At 37.1% G+C, this 20,413-nt stretch overlaps 1 long non-coding RNA gene across 1 annotated transcript; it reads right to left on the bottom strand.

Annotated features, from left to right (window-relative positions):
* Positions 1 to 14,312: 14,312 nt before the first annotated feature.
* LOC138135432 (uncharacterized) lies at positions 14,313 to 15,834 on the bottom strand. The gene is made up of 3 exons (XR_011160983.1): positions 15,513 to 15,834; positions 14,806 to 15,458; positions 14,313 to 14,745 (listed from the first exon to the last, which is right to left on the bottom strand). It is a non-coding gene; the product is annotated as an uncharacterized lncRNA (long non-coding RNA).
* Positions 15,835 to 20,413: the final 4,579 nt, after the last annotated feature.

The following is a 20,413-nucleotide window of genomic DNA, read 5'->3' as shown; positions in this document are numbered from 1 at the left end:
AATATTTTTCTAAACGTTTTTTACCTTCATTACCATCAAGGAATATACAGTTTAAATTTGATCCGCGAGTTCTGGGACACCTGTATTTTGTACAAATTTTTATCTCTTTGTCATCATTAAAATAATCCTTTTTTGGTCCGGATGTACTATCGCGGCCATCCAAAAGTGAACGTTTTTTTTTAATAGTTTGATTTTTACTTTAAATCATAGGCGTCCTAAAATGTCAAAGTTTGACACTAGCCATAAAAAAATGATGAAAACTATTTTTTTTAAATGCTACATCAGCCACATCTCACTCCGATGCAGACAGCTAGGGCTATTGCAAAGCTAAAAGAAAATTGGTCGTTGGCTGCTGTGGCGAGAGAATTACATTGCAGTAAGACTTGCATCTTCAATAAAAAGAGGGGTTGGCAAGAAAACAGGCTTGAGAGGCCAATGCGAATAGGTGTTGGAAAGGTTTCTTTACTAAAGTTTACTTTCACTTTAATAATGTAATTATTACTTCTCAGTCTCATTTTTATTATTACAACTTTTTATTATTAAAATAGTAACGCCTGCTGCACGAACGCCAATGAATACAGCCTGATTTAATCTAACGAAAAATACGGAAATTTTCGCAAGCTATCGTTCACTTTTGGATGGCCGCGATTGTACCTAATAACTTGTAACAAGTTTACTTGCAACTTTACTTGTTTGAAAAAATATGTACAGGCTGTCTTAAAAAAAAAACGGCCTACGCTATAACTTTGCTATTGATGACCCAAATGAAACCTGAGTGAGCATATAATTTTTATACCGTCTAGGTACCCGTTTATGGGCAATGATCAAGTTTTATTTTTCAAATGGTAACCTACAATTTTTTTTGTTGATTCTGTTAGAACTAAGCGCGTAATTTCCGCAGATCAGCTCGAGGTATTACTTGTGTACCACCGGCCGTCGAGGTGTGATCGGGACCGGTGTCGTTTTGTTGCTGCTGCTGGTGTGGTGATGATGTCGGCGTCGTGGTTGTCATGCTGGTTCTGGTCCTCCTCTCCCTCTGGGTGACTGACTTCGCTCCGACCTGGAGCTGGACACGATGGGTAGCTGGCTGCGCCGACTGTGGGCAGTGGCTGACCCACGACGTCTTCTTCTCGGCTTCGCACTTCGGTCGACGGGAACGGCTACTGCTGTCCTCCGGGACGTAGACATCGGTCAAAGAGAACCCCACGTTGGGCGCCATTATGTTACCACCGGCCCTCGAGGTGTGATCGGTACCGGTGTCGTTTTGTTGACCGATGCCTCTGCTTGGTCGGAACAACTCCCAGAAGAGCCGATTCGTCCCGTCTCTCGAAGCGTTCTTCCGTCGAAGAAAATCGCAGTCTCGTTTTTTGGGGAGAGGAGTGAAATGACACACGCGCTTTTAGAGTGTGAAAAACTAACTTACTTTTCTCGGCCGCCTAATTTTGGAGTAGTTGGGACTAAGCTACACTAGCAAAACCAGAACGCAAACGGTGCCCGGTGACACTTGCTCCCGAAAGGGTAACGCAAAGTGTGTCGAATCTCTTACCTAGCCCTAGGCGAGCGGTTAACCGAGTGAACCCTTTTATAGCGTGGTCCTCTTTTCCATCTTTGGACGTGCGGGGCTAGATCCTCTCGGCCTCGCCACCACTGGATACTGCCCCTATTGGAACCGCACTATAACTCGCGTGTGCACTCTTTGGCTTCTCGGCCCGGAAAAGAACGAACTGCGCGAGCGTCTCCCGCGACGAGTTTTAGTGATGGTCTAAGATCCCACTGCAAGATTTCTACGTTCATCTGTTTTTTAATCAAAATACAATTTTTATAGATAATTATGAATAGAGAAATATGTTTCTGGAGGGTTGCCTATCAAAATATAGCCGCAAGTATTTTTTTAATTAAAATTAAATTAATAATTTTTTTCCAAACAGTTTCGTTCACTTGTTTTTTACATAAATTATAATTCATTTCAAAGAGAGATGTGTAAATAATTTAAGAAGTTTGGGTTGCCATTTCTCAGTTGCCGCAACCCCTTGGCAACCGGGTGTAAACATGTACGGTCGGTGGACAAATAAAACTGGGACACTTAAAATTTAATCTATGTAAATCAGACCATTAAATTGTCAATATATTTGTCAGTGTCTATATAATATGTCAAACCAAAGTTAACCTATTTGTGATAAAGCCGTAATTAAACGATGCAAATTTGTAAATTTTGACTTATTATTATTATTATTATTATTATTACACCACCCAACAGACATGTAGTCCATTTAGAGGGTAGGAAAAACCAAAATCAGTATATTAATCTGTATTGAAGCACATCCCCTTTATGTCTCTAATAGTGCAGTTGAAAATATCGAGGGAAGGTAACTTATTAGAATTATGACACATCATGAAGAGCGGAGAAAATTTTTGCGTATTAATGCGAGGAGTATCCATATAAAAAGTTTGCTGATTTCTGGATGCCAGCCTCGGTACATGAAAATTAATTTTACCCAGCAGTTCAGGACAGTCGAAGACGTTGTTAATAAGTCGATGTAAAAAAATAAGGGAATGGCAAACGCGGCGATGCAAAAGACTGTCTACATTCCAACGACGTAACAAGTCATTTTGTGGATGGCCGTTCTCTGGATAAGTACCATCAACTTTGAAACTCAAGTACTTTAGAAGACGTCTTTGTATTTTCTCAAGATCCTCAATCTGTGACTTATAACCAGTAGACCAAACCACACTAGCATATTCCAATTTCGATCTCACGAAAGCAAAATACAAACGTTTCACAGTATCAGTATTATTGAAACTCCGAGAGTTTCTGATGACAAACCCAAGGGATCTAACCGATCTGGTAACCATGCCCTCAACATGATCTAAGAAGGACAAGTTACTGTCGAGAGTTACTCCTAGATCAACATGTTTTGTACAGCGTTGTAGGTCTGAGATGTCAAGAGTATAGTGATGATGAATAGGCTGAGTCTTTCTGGTAATTGACATAATACAGCATTTATCCTTGTTTAGTTTTAGACCATTGCTGTTGCACCAGGTTACCACTTCATCAATGGAATCCTGCATTCGCAGGCAGTCAACAGCATGGTCAATTCTTGAGTAAATTTTGAAATCATCAGCATATAATAAAATTTGAGAGTCAACAACATCCGCTATATTATTAATGAAGACATTAAACAAAAGTGGTCCAAGAATGGAGCCCTGCGGTACACCAGATGAAACATTGATCACGTGTGATTGAAAGCCAGCACAATTAACATACTGACAACGACCACTGAAATATGACCTAAAAAATTCGACAAAATTGGTACAGAGTCCAAATTTGGAAAGTTTTCCTAACAGTATTGGATGATCAATTGTGTCAAACGCTTTCGACAAGTCCGTGAATACAACATCAACTTGAGAACGATCATTCATGCAATCAGCCACAAACTGCACAAAACTGCATAAGTTTGTAACAGTAGATCGGCCCTTCACAAAGCCGTGTTGAAAGTTCGATAACTGGTTTTTCACGAAGGGGGATAACGTATCGTGAAGTAAAATCTCAAAAACCTTAGCAAAGCTCGACAGCAGAACCACAGGCCTATAATTGTGAATTTGTTTTCTATCACCTTTTTTATAGATCGGACAAATTATTGAATTTTTAAAAACAGCAGGGAATGTCGAGAAACTTAACGCACGGTTAAACATTATAGTAAGTGGGGTTGTAATATTGTCACAAATGTTTTTAATTACAAAAGCAGGAATACCATCCGGGCCAGAGGATTTTTTAGTTTTGAGTTTTTTTATTGCATCACTCATATTAGTTACCGTAAAAGTCGGAATAGTTAAGCAGCCGGAATTGCGCGAATACATATCGAAGTGATTATTATCTGAAACTGCTGTGGAAGATGAGGTATAAGTTTGTTGAAAGAAATCAGCAAAACCATTTGCTATGTCTGTAGGAGTCTGCAGTTCCTTGTCGTTGAAAGTCATGTAAGTAGGTATAAAATTGTTTTTCTTAATACAATCGATATAAGACCAAAAACTTTTAGGATCTTTTGTTATATTTTGTTCCACTTGTAAAATATATTTACAATGGGCACGTTTGATTTCTAACTTGATAATCTTATGTGATTGTCATTTTTGTCCCAGTTTTATTTGTCCATCAACTGTACCTCCCTGTTTAATTTATACCTTCATAACTTATCCTCATAAATTATACAGGTGTCCCAGAACTCGCGAGTCAGCCGTTAACTGCTAATTTTAATATTTAATCCGACAAGGATTCTACAAGAAAAAACGTCAAAAGCATGTTAGTTTTGAAATGAAAACGATTTTAAGATAACCAATCACACACCCCTTCCTGAAGGTAACTTTACTAAATGTATGCGGTTCCGAGGAAATGACTTTAGATGTTGCTGCTAAAAAACAGTGATGAAATGTTTGGACCACTTTTATTAAATTCTGTCACTTTGACATTTAACAGAAAACGGAAACAACATTAAACGAATAGTGGATTTTTAAAGTAAATGTTCAAATTGTGGATTTTCTCCCGACCATTCGTGAAGATTGTGACTATTAAAAGTCCCTTTGCGGCAAAAATAGGATTCATCCGTAAGTAACACATTTGCAAGAAAGCCTGGATTCTCTTCGTGTTCCTGGAGTTCCAATCGAGGTGCATAATCTTCGGATAATAGATGTTGAACTTTGGTGTAATGATTCAGGTGCATGTGATTACCTTTTAAAATGTTTTGAACAGTATTTTTTGGTTCTTGTTCTGTTCACTAAACCTAAAAATACGTCCGAACTAGAATGCCGACGATGTGGAAAGCGTTCACAATACAACCCCTAGATACAACCTTGCGGCCGCTTTAAAATACCTGCCACTTTCCCCGTAGATTATCATCATTTCGGTGTATTCTTCGGAAGTGAATATTTCTTACTGTGTTGCTGTCCAAAAATCGACACTTTTCAAATGTACTAATTAATGTCACTTTGACGTTAGTATAAAACGTTTGCATAGTTGACCAGACAAATATTGGACTTTTTAATATTAATTTTGTTACCTGGTAACAACAGTACACGGAATAATTCACCTGATACACTTTACTAATCATTCTTCTGTGATTGGCTATCTTAAAATTGCTGTAGTTTAAAAATTAAGTGGTTTAAGACAAAAAATCTTGAAAATCCTATATCAGATGGAAGAACAGAATTTGTGGTTTACGGCTGACGCGCGAGTTCTGGGACACCGATATAGGGTGACTGACGAAAAACCTTTGACGCTGTATCTTACTTATTTTTTATCCGATTTGAATAAATGACACATCAAATGAAATAGTTCGAAAAACACTTCATTATTATCCTATTCGATATTTTTTTCGACATCTATTTTTTGACAGGCGATAGCCAACTTTTTTTTTCAAATTACACTCTGTATATTTTTTTATTCGTTCTTATAAAGAATCTTCTTTTGAATATTTTTACATTAAAAGAAAAAACAAAAAATCTATTTTAAATGAAAAAAATTGAAAATCAAAAATCAAGTAATCAAATTTGTAAACAATACAAAATCTATTCTAGTTGCTCAAAATTTCCTCAATGCTGTTGCAGACACTATCGATACCTTCTAGAAAAGCCCACCTTTGCATTCAGTAAAAAATTTCGGGGTTTTTCCTGACATACTCGCACTACGAAAAATGCTTTATTTTGCCCTACGGGCTTTCAGATTCCTGATTACAAAACATAAAAAATAACAATTTATTGTTCTCCCTCACTCCTCTCGTTCTCTATTCTTTCTCTCCTCTTGCTTATTCTTTCATCCATCTCCCTGCCGTCTTCGCTCCCTATTAATCCCCATTCCCTTCTCTTTCTCTCTCTCATTTCGCCGCATGTGTTTGATCTTCTCACTATCCTCGCGTCACTTCTTGCACCTTCTCTCTCTCTTCTCCTTCCTTCCCATTCCTGTCCTCTCTCTCCTCGTCCCCACCTCTGCAACCCGCTATCATTTTCCTCTCTCACACATACTCTTTCTCCTCCCTATTGTACTTCGATTCTCTTATTCTCTCTCTTCTCTCTTACTTTTCTGTGTCTTTGTCCCCCTACCTTTTTATTCACCTTCTCCTTGTACATTTTCTCGCCGAGTCGTCTTCTTATTCTCTCCTTCTTTTAGCAAATTTTCTTCAGTTTCTCCTGTCTCTTATCCCATCTAAACCAGTCCCTTTTATCTGTATTTTCCTGTATCCTATTTTCACCCTTTTTCCTCTATCTCTCTCCTCTCTGGCCAACTCTCTTAACTTCTTTTGTGTTTCCCTTTCTTCTTTTGTCAAATCGTCATCTATATACATCCTCTCACCTTTTTTTTCCTTTAACTTACTCTTACTTAGCATTATGTTCTTCTTCTGCTCCCAACTTTCTATTTTTGCCAGCATCATCTTATCTTTATTTATTTTAAATGCTTCCTTTACATTCACTTTCACTCCTATCTCCCTTTCTAACCATTCTTCCACCCCCTTCTCTATATTTCCACTTATTGCTCCTATTCCAGTTATTATAACATTATTCTTCCTCTCCTTCTTTTCTCTTTGTTCCATCTTTTCCTCTATCATTTCCATCCTTTTCATCCAATCTGCCTTCTCCAACTGCTCTTTTTCGTCTCTTCCTCTCCTCTCCTCTCTCACTGTCGCTAATTCTTTCCTTAGCTCCCCATTCTCCTCTCTCACTGCCGCTAATTCCTTTCTTAGTGTTTTGATCTCCTCTCTCATCTCTCTTATCATGGTAGTTTTCATTTCCTTATCCATTTCCTTGCTTTGATTTTCTTCTTCGCTTCTATTTGGTGATCTTCTCGTTCTGGAACTATTTCTGAGTGGGTTCTTGCCTTCTTTCGACGTTCTACCCTCTTCTCTTTCTCTCTTGCTGCTTTCTTTCCTTACTTCTGACGATTTCAGCATGTCCTCTCTTTCTTGCTCTCCCTCTTTCTCTCTCGCTGCCGCTAATTCCTTTCTTCGTGCTCTGCTCTCCTCTACTATTCCCGCCATATCCTCTTCTATCTCTCTGAGCACTGTTTTTATTTTCTTCTCTATTTCTTTGCTTTGATTTCTTTCTTCGCCTCTACTTGGGGATCTTTCGGTTCTGGAACTCTTTCTGAATGGGTTCAGGCCTTCTTCCGACATCCTACCCTCTTCTCTTTCTCTCTTGCTGCTTTCTTTCCTTGCTTTCGGCGATTTCGGCATGCCCTCTCTTTCTTGCCCGCTGTTTTCTGCTTATCACCTCTCACTCACTCGTCGTTGTTTACGTTTGTTATCTCTGCACTTTTTCCACGTCTGCTCGCTATCGCTGCCAAACCAGGAATCCGACATACTCGCACTATCTTTTTTCTTAACTCTTTTTGGGTACCTGGTGGGGTCAAATAAACATTGTCTCGAAAGTTTCGAATGAATATAAAGAAATCCAATGGATTCAAATCTGGGGATCTAGCGAGCCATCGAATAGCTCCATGAGCACCCATTCGTCGTTCACCAAAATGATTTAAATGATTTAAAAATACAAAATTCATGCGTGCATTATGTGGTAAGGCGCCGTCCTGATGAAACACGACTCTATTCAACACTGCTAATGGTATCTCATCCAGAAAATTGCTTATTTCGTTTGGTAATAAATAATATATTTTGTTTGATTGAGGCTGCTATCAATAAAAAAGGGACCCACTAGTCCATTCTATCTCCAAAAATGCCACACCACAGGTTAACACTAAATCGTCTTTGGAATTTTTTTTCCACAGCAACATTATAATATTATTATTATCAAACTGTTTCGACAAATGAATACTCAGAGCTTACTTAGTCATTTGGAGCATTTAAAACAAACTTCTCTCTTGTTTATTTTGGTCACTTAATTTTTAAATTTTGTACATTTACTCTTTAATTTCTTGACTTTTGTTTAATGAATGGGTATATTTCTTTGCATTTTTATATTCAGAAGACAAATCTCTACAATACTCAATAAAAAAAATGTACAGTGCTATTTGAAAAAAAGAAGCTGATGTTCATCTGTCAAAAACTGGACGCAATATATTTTTTTTATTTAGTTGGTATTGAAGTGTTTTCAAAATGATTTCATTTGATGTGTCATTTATTCAAATCGGATAAAAAATAAGCAAAACACAGCATCAAAGGTTTTTCGTGAGTCACCCTGTATATCAAATTATAGCTATTAAGACAACAAGGGTTTTATAGACGATTTAAAAATCGAGGTCGTAGTTTAAATCAGAGCGACCTCAGGGAGCGAGGATTTAATAGACCGAGATTTTTAAACTATAAAACATGCGTTGTCTTCAAGATTTTTTCTAACACTAACATCTTATCAGAAATTTTAAAAAATTCAGAAATTATTCGAGGCGCGTCACAATACACAAAATACCAAGGTTGCCGTGGGTACTATGGTAATAATATCAACAAATTTGGAAAAAAACAATCTTCATCGTTGAAATGTGCCAAAACGTTCCAGAAGAAATAAGAAAAACGGGGCAATTTGTTACAGTGCATAGGAAAAGGTGTATGTTTTGTTTCAAGGCCGGAACAATAAAAAAAGCATCACGGAGGTAACGGAAGATGTCATTTTGGCTTTTCTTGATAGTTTAAAAGTTTAAAAGTTTATTTACATTACGGCAAGAATCATTTGAAGAAAATGTAAAGATTGCCAGTTTTCGATGGTTGGCCACTCGCATTGGATGAAACAGCAGAAGTTAAAGAAGAAGATGTTAGGAACAAGAGCACGAAGCTATTGTGGCAGTTCCAATTCAATAATTGTACTTTTCACTTTTGTGATAATTACTGTAAAAATGATGAATAAAATGTTACTTGAATAATATGTGTGAGCGTATTTTATGACTATAAGATACGTTGCTATTGACGACGTGAAAAGCGTATTTTATGGGAAACATAAGGTGTGAGCTCAAATGCACCATAGAAACATTATAAGATATTAGTGTTAGAAAAAAGCTATTTTTTTCTCTACACGATGGAATACGGTTGCTTATGGAAAAGTGGCCACAAATAGGGGTAACTGTTAAAAATAGATCAGAGCGAAAGAGAGTTAGCGCACCACACCGTGCATCAGACAAATACTATTACAGTAGAAGTCCGTTAGGGTAGCCTTTACTGCCGAGCCAGAAATTTTGTGAGACGAGCTCGCAGAGCGAGTCGAATAATACTGGCAAGGCTGTAAAGGCCCTAACGGACGTGTATTGTACAATAGTTTTTGTAATATCTCTACGATTCGTTCACAATTATCTTTTTGAAATACATTTTTTTCAACGCCATCGAAAAAACCGAATGATTAATAAGTGTGCGGAGGACGTCGTCATATCGACCGTTGTTTGTGAAAAAAAATTGTTTCAATGTTTTTTGTCAGATTTGTTCAACGCTTAACTTTCCGTTGAAAATAAGTGAATTAAATCAATAAAAAACCGCAATCAAGATATTCCCGATGTCCTGAAGTGAGGTCACCGTTATTGCCTGCAAAATCGCGCTTGTGTTAGTGAAGCATCATCTTCGATCTTGTCTCCATTTGCTGCTGTTTGTCAGATTTGTTCAACACTTAACTTTCCGTTGAAAATAAACGACTGAAATCAATAAAAAATCGCGATCAAGATATTCCCGAAGTCCGGATGGCCGCAGAGCAAGTGAGGTCATCGTTATTCCCTGCAAAATCGCGCTTGAGTCGGTGTTAAAATTCTGAAGCATCATCTTCGATCTCGTCTACATCTGCTAGTGACATACGGATTTCGATTAATTCAAGGTTTGTCCCATAACATTAAACATTAATTATTGTACCAATTGTAAAAAAGTTGAAAAATAAAGTTTAGATCTACGTTGCTATAGTTATTTGGTCATTCATAACGGCCGCTCCCGCTCATAACGGACACCCTTAACGGACTCCGGCCGTTATAAGGTTGTTTACATGGTGACAAACAGTCCGGATATCCACCTTTAACAACTAGATATTACAAAAAAAATTTAATTTGACTTTTGGAAGACTCCTACTTCCCCTAAATCACAAAGGGTGGCGATATTCTTCAGCCCTTCACCACAGGGCGATGAAGATGAGGAACTTTAAGAGAAAAATACGGAAATGAAAGGTTGATGATCTAATTATATCAAGTATCCATCGAATTACCGGAGATGAGTATTTTAAACAATTATACTGAGGCAGAGTCAAAACTGTGTTTCAGCATGTAGCGCAAAGGAACCCTCAACACAAAAATCACAACTTTGGAATTTTTTGTCTAAAATGGGGCGCTTTAACCCGTTACATGACAATGAGAGATATCAAGATTTGGGCTCTGCTATCGTAGTAAAAGTAAAAGATACTAAAAATTACAAATCGCGATCATTCACCATTTTGAGAAAGTTTTACCTGGAAATTTGCAGAAAGTACATTCGATAGAATGAATAGCATTGTAGACTTTACTAATATTATTGAAACTTCAAGTACCAATAACAAGAGAAGTACAAATTACTAGTGCCTTAAAATTTGAAGCTTGTAACTGCAGGAAAAGAAAAATAAATAAATGAGTTCACGTTCGATTTTTTTTTGTGTTCCACTTGAAGATAAAATAGTATATATCATTCAGAGTAGAAGCTCTTTTTGTGCTTCGCCCAGTTGTCGACCTCAACTTCGTTTCGGTCTTCAATCTCTGGACTTAGCACAAAAAGAGGTACTTCAACTCTTAATTATATAATATACTATTTTTGACAAACGTAACAAATTTGCTGATTCCTCAAAGAATGAACTCATTTAACAAAGAAGAAAAAGTTAACTTCGTAAAATAGTATTACTCCGGATTGTCTTTTAGAGACATGCAAGCAACATTTCCTGCATTTTATCCTGAGCGACCAATTCCAAGTTTGACATGTCAAATATCATACATTGTCATATTTGGTTGTCAGTGTTTTCACCTCGGTTACACTTCACAGCTATTGCTATTTTGACAAATTCTTCAATTCTTTATTCCATTATTGTGTACTTCCAGATGTTAAAAAACAAAAAAAAAACAAAATAGAATTGGGAACCATTTTTTAAACTCTACAACTTTTGTATACCGAATGATTCAGTTTGGTATTCGCGACCCTACATTTTTTTTTTGTTTTAAGAGAAAAGTATAGCAAACCATATATATTTTTAAATCGCTTGTGAAACTACAATAGATGATGTTGTCAAATCTTCTCTACGATGACATATTATTATGTCAAAGTTAAGATAGTCAACTTTTTTTTTAAATAGTACACTATACATTTCTTAGCCTATTCTTGTAAAGCTTTTTTTCTACATTTGAATGTGTAAAAAAAGTTGACACTTACATCGGAAAAAAATCGAGAAAAATAATAAAATATGATTTAATTTATTCGAAAGCGTTATTTTCTAAAAAGAGCTAGTAAGCCAAACATTTGTAAATTCGCATTATGTTGGTTCCCTGCATGTCACTATTTACAAGACAACCACGTAGCCAAAAAATAAAATGATTTGACCTTGTTTGTTTTCAAGCCTCGGGTGCGCCTCGGCCAGAAAACTGAGACTCGGACGAAATACCAAATCCATACTGAATTTACTATGCTAAATTCGCGTTATATTGGTTCCCTGCATCTCACTATTTTAAGAATTACATAGCCAAAAAATAAAATTATTTGACAGTGAAATACCCGATCCATCCTGAATTTACTTTATTCGAATATTAAAATTTACACTTATTCGAATTTTACATAGTCACCTATTCAAATATTCGAATAATTCGAATACGATTCCCAAGTCTCATCATGTCATTCATGCACTATCAAAATTCAACTACATATTTTCATCGTGTATGCATTCAAAGCGGTATAGTCAGGAAGAAGGTTTCGAAGCCGGATGTTATATCATAGTTATCTATTTAAATGTAGGTTATAACATAGCTATTTATTTAAATGTAGTTACTTTAATAATTGACGCTATTAATGTCAAAATTCAATTGTCTCCATGGCTAACTAACTCTTTTTAGAAAATAACACTTTCGAGTAAATTAAATCATATTTTATTTTTTTTCTCGATTTTTTTCTGATGTAAGTGTCAACTTTTTTTTACACATACAAATGTAGAAAAAAATCTTTACAAGAATAGGCTAAGAAATGTATAGTGTACTATTTAAAAAAAAAAAGTTGACCATCTTAACTTTGACATGTGTCATCGTAGGGAAGATTTGATAACGTCATCTATTGTAGTTTCATAAGCGATTTACAAATATATATGGTTTACTATACTTTTTTCTTAAAATAAAAAAGATATAGGGGCGCGAATACCAATCTGAATCACCCGGTATATTTAAGGGTTTGTTCTAAAATAATTATGGGAGCCAATATCCAAGGATTTGTACTTTTACATGTAAAGTGCCTATGTACCAAAATCCATTCTACACCCGGTATCTATTCATATAAATAAATAATAAATTTAGTAATTTTCGGATACATTGATTACATTCTTGGGGGATTAGAAAAAAATGTAATCCCTCAGGGATTAAAAGTGGCACTTTGGTGCCTCAAAATGACGCTTAAAATAGGCCATTTAGTCCCGGGAGTGCAAAAAGGTTTATAATTAGCCACATATTACCTATAGTAAAAATTCATCATCAATATCATTTCAATAAGGATTTAAATTATTTTCTACCATTTTAAAGACGTTTTAATTTGACGTGTGCTTTCGTGTCAACTGTTTTATTAGGTGAAACACGGTAGTTGACACGTGTTGAGTTTGCACTTGGCACGAAAAGTGATTATAATTGAATTTTTTTAATAAATTGTCAAAACGTTGTCATGTTGGCATGAGCCAAACAGTGATTTTCATGATATGTAATACGATTAGTCACACTGAGTGTCAACATTTTTTTAATGTAATATCTATTCACGTTGGAATGAACATCAGTGGTGCAAATGACCTGACCTGTTACTAGGTGCGTTTTATTGCATCTTCTTTTGCTCGCAGCAGACAACGATTGTCGTTTTATTGTTCCCTACTTATTCTACCGCGTCTACTTTCTCTGCGGTCTCCGGACATCGCAGAACGGGAAGAGAAGTAGTGGGGGAATTAAAAACCCGCGAATCTATGCTCAAATCTGTCAACATTCGTTCCAACATAACCTCAAAATCAGTTTAGTTTCGTTGTGGTTTCGTTTCGTTTCGTTAACGTTTTGTTGGTCAGTGTTTTTTTCTTTCTAATCTTTGAAATTATCGTCTGTGATTTAAATCTAATGGAACTCATCCAGGCAGATGATGGTTCTTTGCTTTGGTATAATCAAGATAGTAAGTATAATTCTATGTACATACTTAGGTATAGGTACTGAAAATGTATGAAAACTGAAACTGATTGTTTTCAGCTGATACATATCAAGTGGTTGAAGTGGACGACGAAAAAATGCAGCAGATCCAGCAAACTAGAGACATACCACAGTCTCAGCTCCCTCAGGCAATGCAAGAACCCCAGCCAAGTACCTCAACTGTTGAGCAGAACAAGAGGCCAACATTTTGGTCAAAAGCAGAAACAATTCTGTTTTTAAAGTTAGCAACAGACAGAAAGAAAAAAATGGATAATCCAAAAATACCAAAAAAAGAAGTTTATGCAGAAATCGCGAAGGAAATGTTGAATTATGGTTATCATTTCTCAACTGATCAATGCATGGGGCGTATGAAGACCCTATTAACAAAATATAAGGAAACGAAGGATCACAACGATAAAAGTGGCAATAGTAATAAAAATTGGGAATATTTTGAAATGTTTAGTGACTACATCGGTGATCGTCCATCAATTACTCCAAAAGCATCATGCTCTACCTTAGCATTAAAAACCAGAGCTGAGACTCACAGTATTCGCAGTGCAAATAGCAGTGATGATGATGAAAAAAAGAAAAGTCCTCCACAGAAAAAAAGAAAGGTGAGAAATCATCCAAGGGGAACCATGTTAAACTGGTTAAAAAACCTGTCTGAAAATACAAAGGAACAAGAAGAGCAGAAAATCGCTATGGCTGAACGACATCATTCAGAAAATATGTCTTTAATTAAAAGTTTCATTGCAGTTCTAAAGGGGAAAAAAGAAAAATAATCTTGTTTCTCAACTGTTTCATATTTGAATATTATTTAAGTTTCCTTCATGTAACTATCACTACACTATACTAAGACTGACTACATTTTCATGTAATACATATTTTGTTATTTTTTAGTCAAGAGATTTATGATGTAGTACCTATTGTTATTTTTTAGTTAAGAGATTTATGTTTATGTTTGAAATTTCACAGAAAAAAACAATTTAATTCAACCTGCGTGTTTTATTATCGGAATTCAACATATTGATTGTTCCAAAGTTCTTGAGCTAACAAGTTTCTTTTAATGACCCCTGCATTATCATTTTCATTATAACCAATTCCAGGGATCATTGGTATCTCTCTATTTTCGTTATGACCTTCTCTTATGTATTGTTGAATTTCATCTTCACCATTCATTATACATATATTGTGCAACACACAACAAGTTATTACTGTCCTTGCAATTGCGTTGTCATCATTTCTATCCAGTAGGTCTTTTAAGCGACGAAATCTTCCCTTTAAAAGAGCAAATGCATTCTCAATTTTTACTCGTGTTTTTGACAGAATCTTATTGAACAATACTTGAAAAGGTTGTAGATGACCATTATTTTTATAAGGTGTAATAAGCCAGTTTTTAATAGGGTATGCACTGTCACCTACACAACATTAGAACATGGATTATATAATAATTATGTAAGTCCTATTATTATTTTTACCTATTATATGATGATCTGGGCCACACAATTCTTGTCCAATTGGATACATATCAGAAGTTCGTAATACTCGCCCATCATGAACACTTCCAGGCCAACGTATATCACAATCCAAAAATATTAGATCATGTCTACATACAGCTTGTAACACCATAGAATAATATTTCTTTCGGTTGAAGTAGTCAATGCCATTTTCTGTAGGTTTCTTTATAGGGATATGGGAACCATCAATAGCACCAATGATATTTGGAAGACCATATCTTGAAAAGTTGTTTGCAATTTCAATCTTTTCATTTTCATCAGGCCATCTAATAAACCTTGGACCTAATTCCAGAAGAATGACGGTGATAATGACTTCTAAACTGTTGTATACAGTTGATTTTGAAACATTAAATCGATCCCCAATTGCTCTGTAAGATTCAGGTGTTGCAAGAGTCCATAATGTTATAAGAAGAGACTTTTCACTAGAAATTTGATTTCTTCCACCATATGCTTCATTTCTTTTGGCAAAATGATTACTGTTGCCCATTAAATTAAGGACTAATACAAATGTTTGTCGGCTTAGACGAAAGTTTGCTTTAAAAGTTCCAAAATCTTGGCGCGGAATCACTTCATCATAATAATTCTCATTTTTCCAAATGATGCCATTAGACATGCTAAAATTAAAATAGTTTTAATAGCAGATAATACAGGTAGGTACTAATACTTACCAAAGAATAATTTGATGTAAAATTTGTTGATCACATACACTGTTTAAATTATTACTTGAACAACAAATATTTTTAGTACCCTGTTCGTTTTCGATTAATTTTAATAATGCTAGAACAGCAATATGTCTCTCAGTATCGGTGATCATAATTTCGACAACACATGCCTAACGTGAACCACAAAACTACGCCTGCAACTGACAGTATGCCAATGCTGACACGCTGACAGTGACAGTTTACTTATGTCATGTAAGGAGTCGTTTTATTGCTGAGGCAAAGTTCCTCCTCTGACATTCCTACCGGCAGAGTGCAATAAAACGCACCTACTATGACAACTCATATGAAAGTTAATGCCAAATGTGTGCGATTTGCACCACTGATGTTCAGTCCAACGTGAACAGGATATAACTGAGCCTGCGCCCTGACGAGCGACAATTTATTTCAAATTTGAAAAAGATTTCTCCTGATTTCTCATTAAATTAGTTTTGAAAATGAATTCAAGGAAGAAAGGTACGGGAAGTGAACATAACCTAAACTACGATTTGGTGTAAAATTTGTTATACAGCTGGTCCATATGTGCACATTTTAGGGTGGTTTTTTACTTAATTTTGACAATGACAATTGTTTATTAAAAAAAATTTACTATAGAAACGTACCCTTACACTTTACGTGAATGTCAAGATAGTGACGGCTAACATTTTTTGACCGCCATTGTACAAAGATTGAGTCTTTGCTCATAATCCTATGGCAGTAAAGCCGGACTCTGTGTGTAATGGTAAGGATGCATGTTTTCGTTATGTAAGGTTCTGCAAATGGTGGTATTTGAAGTTCCAACAATGCTACTAAGTTGACGTATACTTATATTACGATTTTCTTGGACAAGTTGCAAAACTTCTTCATCACGTTCGACGTGGTCGTTATTTCGAGGTCTTCCCCTATCTAAATTATTGATATTTAGATGTCCAAATTCCCTTACCTTTTGGTCAATTCTCTTGAATAAGCTCCTAAAGTCTGTCTCAATTCTAAATTTCCACCAACACTGCATTCTACGTTGGAAATACAACCGGCAACACTGTTTGGTGAAAAAGCACATCAGATTGTATTTGTTAGGTTACCTGTCAATTTCCGTTTCTACAACTCAAAATTTTAAAATAAAGGAAAAGAACGAGGACCTTTTTTAAAATGCAGCAAGTAGGTAAGTAGGTAGAAAATCAAATTCTAAAAGCAAAATAAACTTGTGAACTAATTTTAATGTTTTTGAATAATATTTGTGAAATAATTATATTGCCAACTTTGGTTATTAAGAATCCTCAATTGAGAAATATTTTTGTTTTGCCAACATAATTCAACAGGTGGTGGAAATTTAGAATTGAGACAAACTATATGTGGAATTCTTCTATTTCGAAACATCTGTTGGTATTTTCGCCTTGCCGCCAAGCTGTTTTGGTACACTTCACCATACACTAAGTGCATGTCTGCATATTCATGGCACGTAAAAAGTTGGGCCATAATGCATAGCAATTGTGAAAATAAAAATTACACGACCCGAACCTGAACGCTACTGAACTAATGACAAACTTTTTGCTGCCATCGAGCGTCGACAACTTGATCATTGTTCAAAACCGATTTATGGATTGTCTTCCTATTGGTCAAATTTGAAGCCTGCTATAGTAATTTACGTTATAAGTCCTGTAGGTTACTTGTAACAGTACGAGTTAGACATTATGAACGAGGCGACGTTAGGAGCCGAGTCAAGAATGTCTAAACGAGTACCTGTTACAAGTACTATCGGATGTACTGTCGCGAGCAATAAATTTTGGTCGTCAATGTCATTTCAAAATTTGGTTAGATTGTCACAAATTAAAAAAAAATTCCCTGCCAGATTATGCCCATGTCAACAAAGTGTCAAAAAAATGAGAACAAAATGATAATTAATGTCATACAACATGATGATAGGTTATGACATTTACGACTGTTTTACAATGGAGCATTTTCGATTGCGTCCAAGAATGACCTTGACGATCAAAATTTATTGCTCGCGACTGTATATCGTAATGTATTTTATTTCATACTTGTGCATCATAATTTTAATTCAAAAATTAAAAAATCACATTATTCTGTGAAAATAGCATCACCTTTTTCCTGTGGCAACGGCCGTTGCTATTGTTTTTTTAGATTGAATATTTTTTGACTTTTTCACTTTTCAATGTCAGATTTGATGGATAAAAATAAAACTGTCCGGTAGGTGTTGCTTAGTGACACTTTCCGGCTGTGATACTGTTATAACTCACCTACCGGACTCAAATTGATGATGCAATCGAACATCGGACAGTATAAAATAAATACTTAAACGAAAGTCTTCTGTAAAAGGAAACCAAGAAAATAACATTCCTTTTGCTCCCTTCAGTTACCACCCAGGTGATTACCGTTTACTTACGGAACACGTGTACAGTCAGCATAGCTTCAAACATAAAACTGTGAAAGAATAACGGAAGTCCGTTTAGCGATCTCTGCCCATTGCTTAGCCAATCACTAACGAACAACTTTAACGTTAAAAGGCTTCAATTTTCTGTTAAGTTGGAGCTCCCAACAGAAATTACTCCTTTCAGTGCAACAATAAAACAGCGCACGTTTTTTTGGATGCTTTAATGCAAATAAAAAAATAAAAACCCAAGTACAAAATCAAATCGCTTTATTTGTTACGACAATTAGCTAAGATTCTTAACCCTTATTGCCGCCTAAGCGACGCGACGGATGGATCCATCGCTTTTTCGTGTTGGTCAACGTTAGTCACCGGCATCGTCGCATTGCTCACAGTCACTACTCCATTGTTGCCGACATTGTTGTTTGAGCTGGGTGTTCGAACAACCGGCACTACTGACCGTCTGTAGCATAGGAAGAGATTCTTGCGATACCGATACGATCATCTTCTTAGGGATCAACGTGCCCGGTACCAGGATGATGTTCGCGAAGTTGGCACCGTTGGTGCTCCCGTTCAGGATCAGAAACGCGTTGCTGGTGCAGTTCCCGTTGGCGGTAGCGGTCATGATCGAACCGGACGGCAGTATCAGATTCGCGGACGTGGTGGTGTTTTTTGGACGGCAGGACTGACCCTGAGGGCTTGCCTCAGGTTGGCAATCGGCACCTTGGCTAGCGTAGTCGTGCTCACGGTGAATTGTCTCTTTCAGCCTGTTTAGTCTTTCATCGTTTTCTTGAGCATTCGTCGAGGCCTTCTCCTTCGAATGGTCGGGTGCACATTCGTTTGGCTTTTTCAACTGTCGAGGCGTCATCGAGTGCCACAGATCTTTCGTGTTTTTCGAAACTGGCGCCTTGGCAGAGATATATTCTACCAGCACGCTGTCGTTGTACTTCAATTCGATCGGTAATCTGTACTGGCGCAGATGTTTTCGCAAATTTTTAAAAATCTTCACCCGGTTGGAACCACCGTCTACGATGCTGTTGTTGTTCAGACCCATCGACTCGTACACGTTCAACCTGGCATTGCGCAGTACTTGCTTCAACATGTTGACGTCGTTGTCGTCGTCGTCGGGGTTGAAGTTTTGTAAACACTCTCTGTTGACCACTTTTATTATTCGTTGGGAACCTTCCAGCTCCGACTTGGCGACCTCCGTTTCTTCGAAGGATATAAAAATGACTTCCTCTTTCGCACTCTCTTGATCCGATTTGGCATCATCGGCGCTCCCTGAAGGCGTTTCGTCCTTCTTCTGTTTCGTATCCTCCTTGACGTCCTCGGTAAACAGGAAGAACTTCTTCATATCTCTCACCGTTTTCGCCGTGTCGGGATCGCATTCCACTACGCCCTTTTCGCTGGGACCCTCCACTTCGATGACGTGAGGAGCGTCTTCCTCTTCGTCGAAAGCTCCAGGATACTTCTGTCGTATCTCATGATCTTGGTCGACCTTTACCAACAAGATTTTCAGTTTTTTCGTCGTGTGACGGGTGTTCTTCTTTGGACAAAAATAAACTATGTGCTTCTTCCGAATCGCCAATGCTGTGAACCTTTTTCTGCAGAAGGGACACTTGGTGTGGGTCTTTCGCTCGTGCTGTTTCAGATCTTTGAGACTCTTATGCTTCGAATCGCACACTTTACAAGTGTACAGGGTGTAGAACTTGTTGGCGACGGAGACGACTGACAAATCCGGCATGTTGCTGGATTCTGACGATTTCGTTTCCGAGGAGGTTTTGTCGTCGGGTCTCGTCGACAAAACGGACGAACTGTCGCAATCAAGGTCCATCACGAATTTGTCGGTGTCGGAACCGCTGTCGACGGTCCTGTCTTGAACATCTTCTGATACGGGAACGATGTCGTGGTCGGCGACCGCTTGATTTGAAGGAGTTTGTCCCGAGAATGGGTGGGAGGTGAATGTGTCTGGTGGTTGGTCTTTTTTTTTAAACGGACCAAGGGTGGTGTTTTCTGTTATTTCGAATGTATTGTTATCTTCACCCTTAATTTTGTCAACTAGCACTTTACAACCGAGAATGGACTTGATGGTTATATCTTCAAATTGCAAAAACTTCTCCATAACTCCCACCGCTTTCGCCGTGTCGGGGTCGCATTCCACTACGGTCTTTTCGTTGGAGCCCTCCACTTCGATAACGTGTGGAGCGTCTTCCTCTTCGTCGAAAGCTCCAGGATACTTTTGTGGTATCTCCTGGTCTTGGTCGACCTTCACCAACAAGATTTTCAGTTTTTTCTCGGCTGACGGGTGCTCTTTTTTGGACAAGAGTAAAGTATGTGCTTCTCCCGAATCGGCGAAATTCTGAACCTTTTTCTGCAGAAGGGACACTTGGTGTGGGTCTTTCGTTCGTGCCGTTTTAGATTTTTGAGACTTTTATGCTGCGAATCGCACACTTTACAAGTGTACAAGGTGTAGAACTTGTTG

Source organism: Tenebrio molitor, chromosome 7, assembly GCF_963966145.1.
Source record: "Tenebrio molitor chromosome 7, icTenMoli1.1, whole genome shotgun sequence".
NCBI lineage: Eukaryota > Metazoa > Arthropoda > Insecta > Coleoptera > Tenebrionidae > Tenebrio > Tenebrio molitor.
Note: the sequence above shows the minus strand (reverse complement) of the source record. Positions and strands in the feature narration are given on the sequence as shown.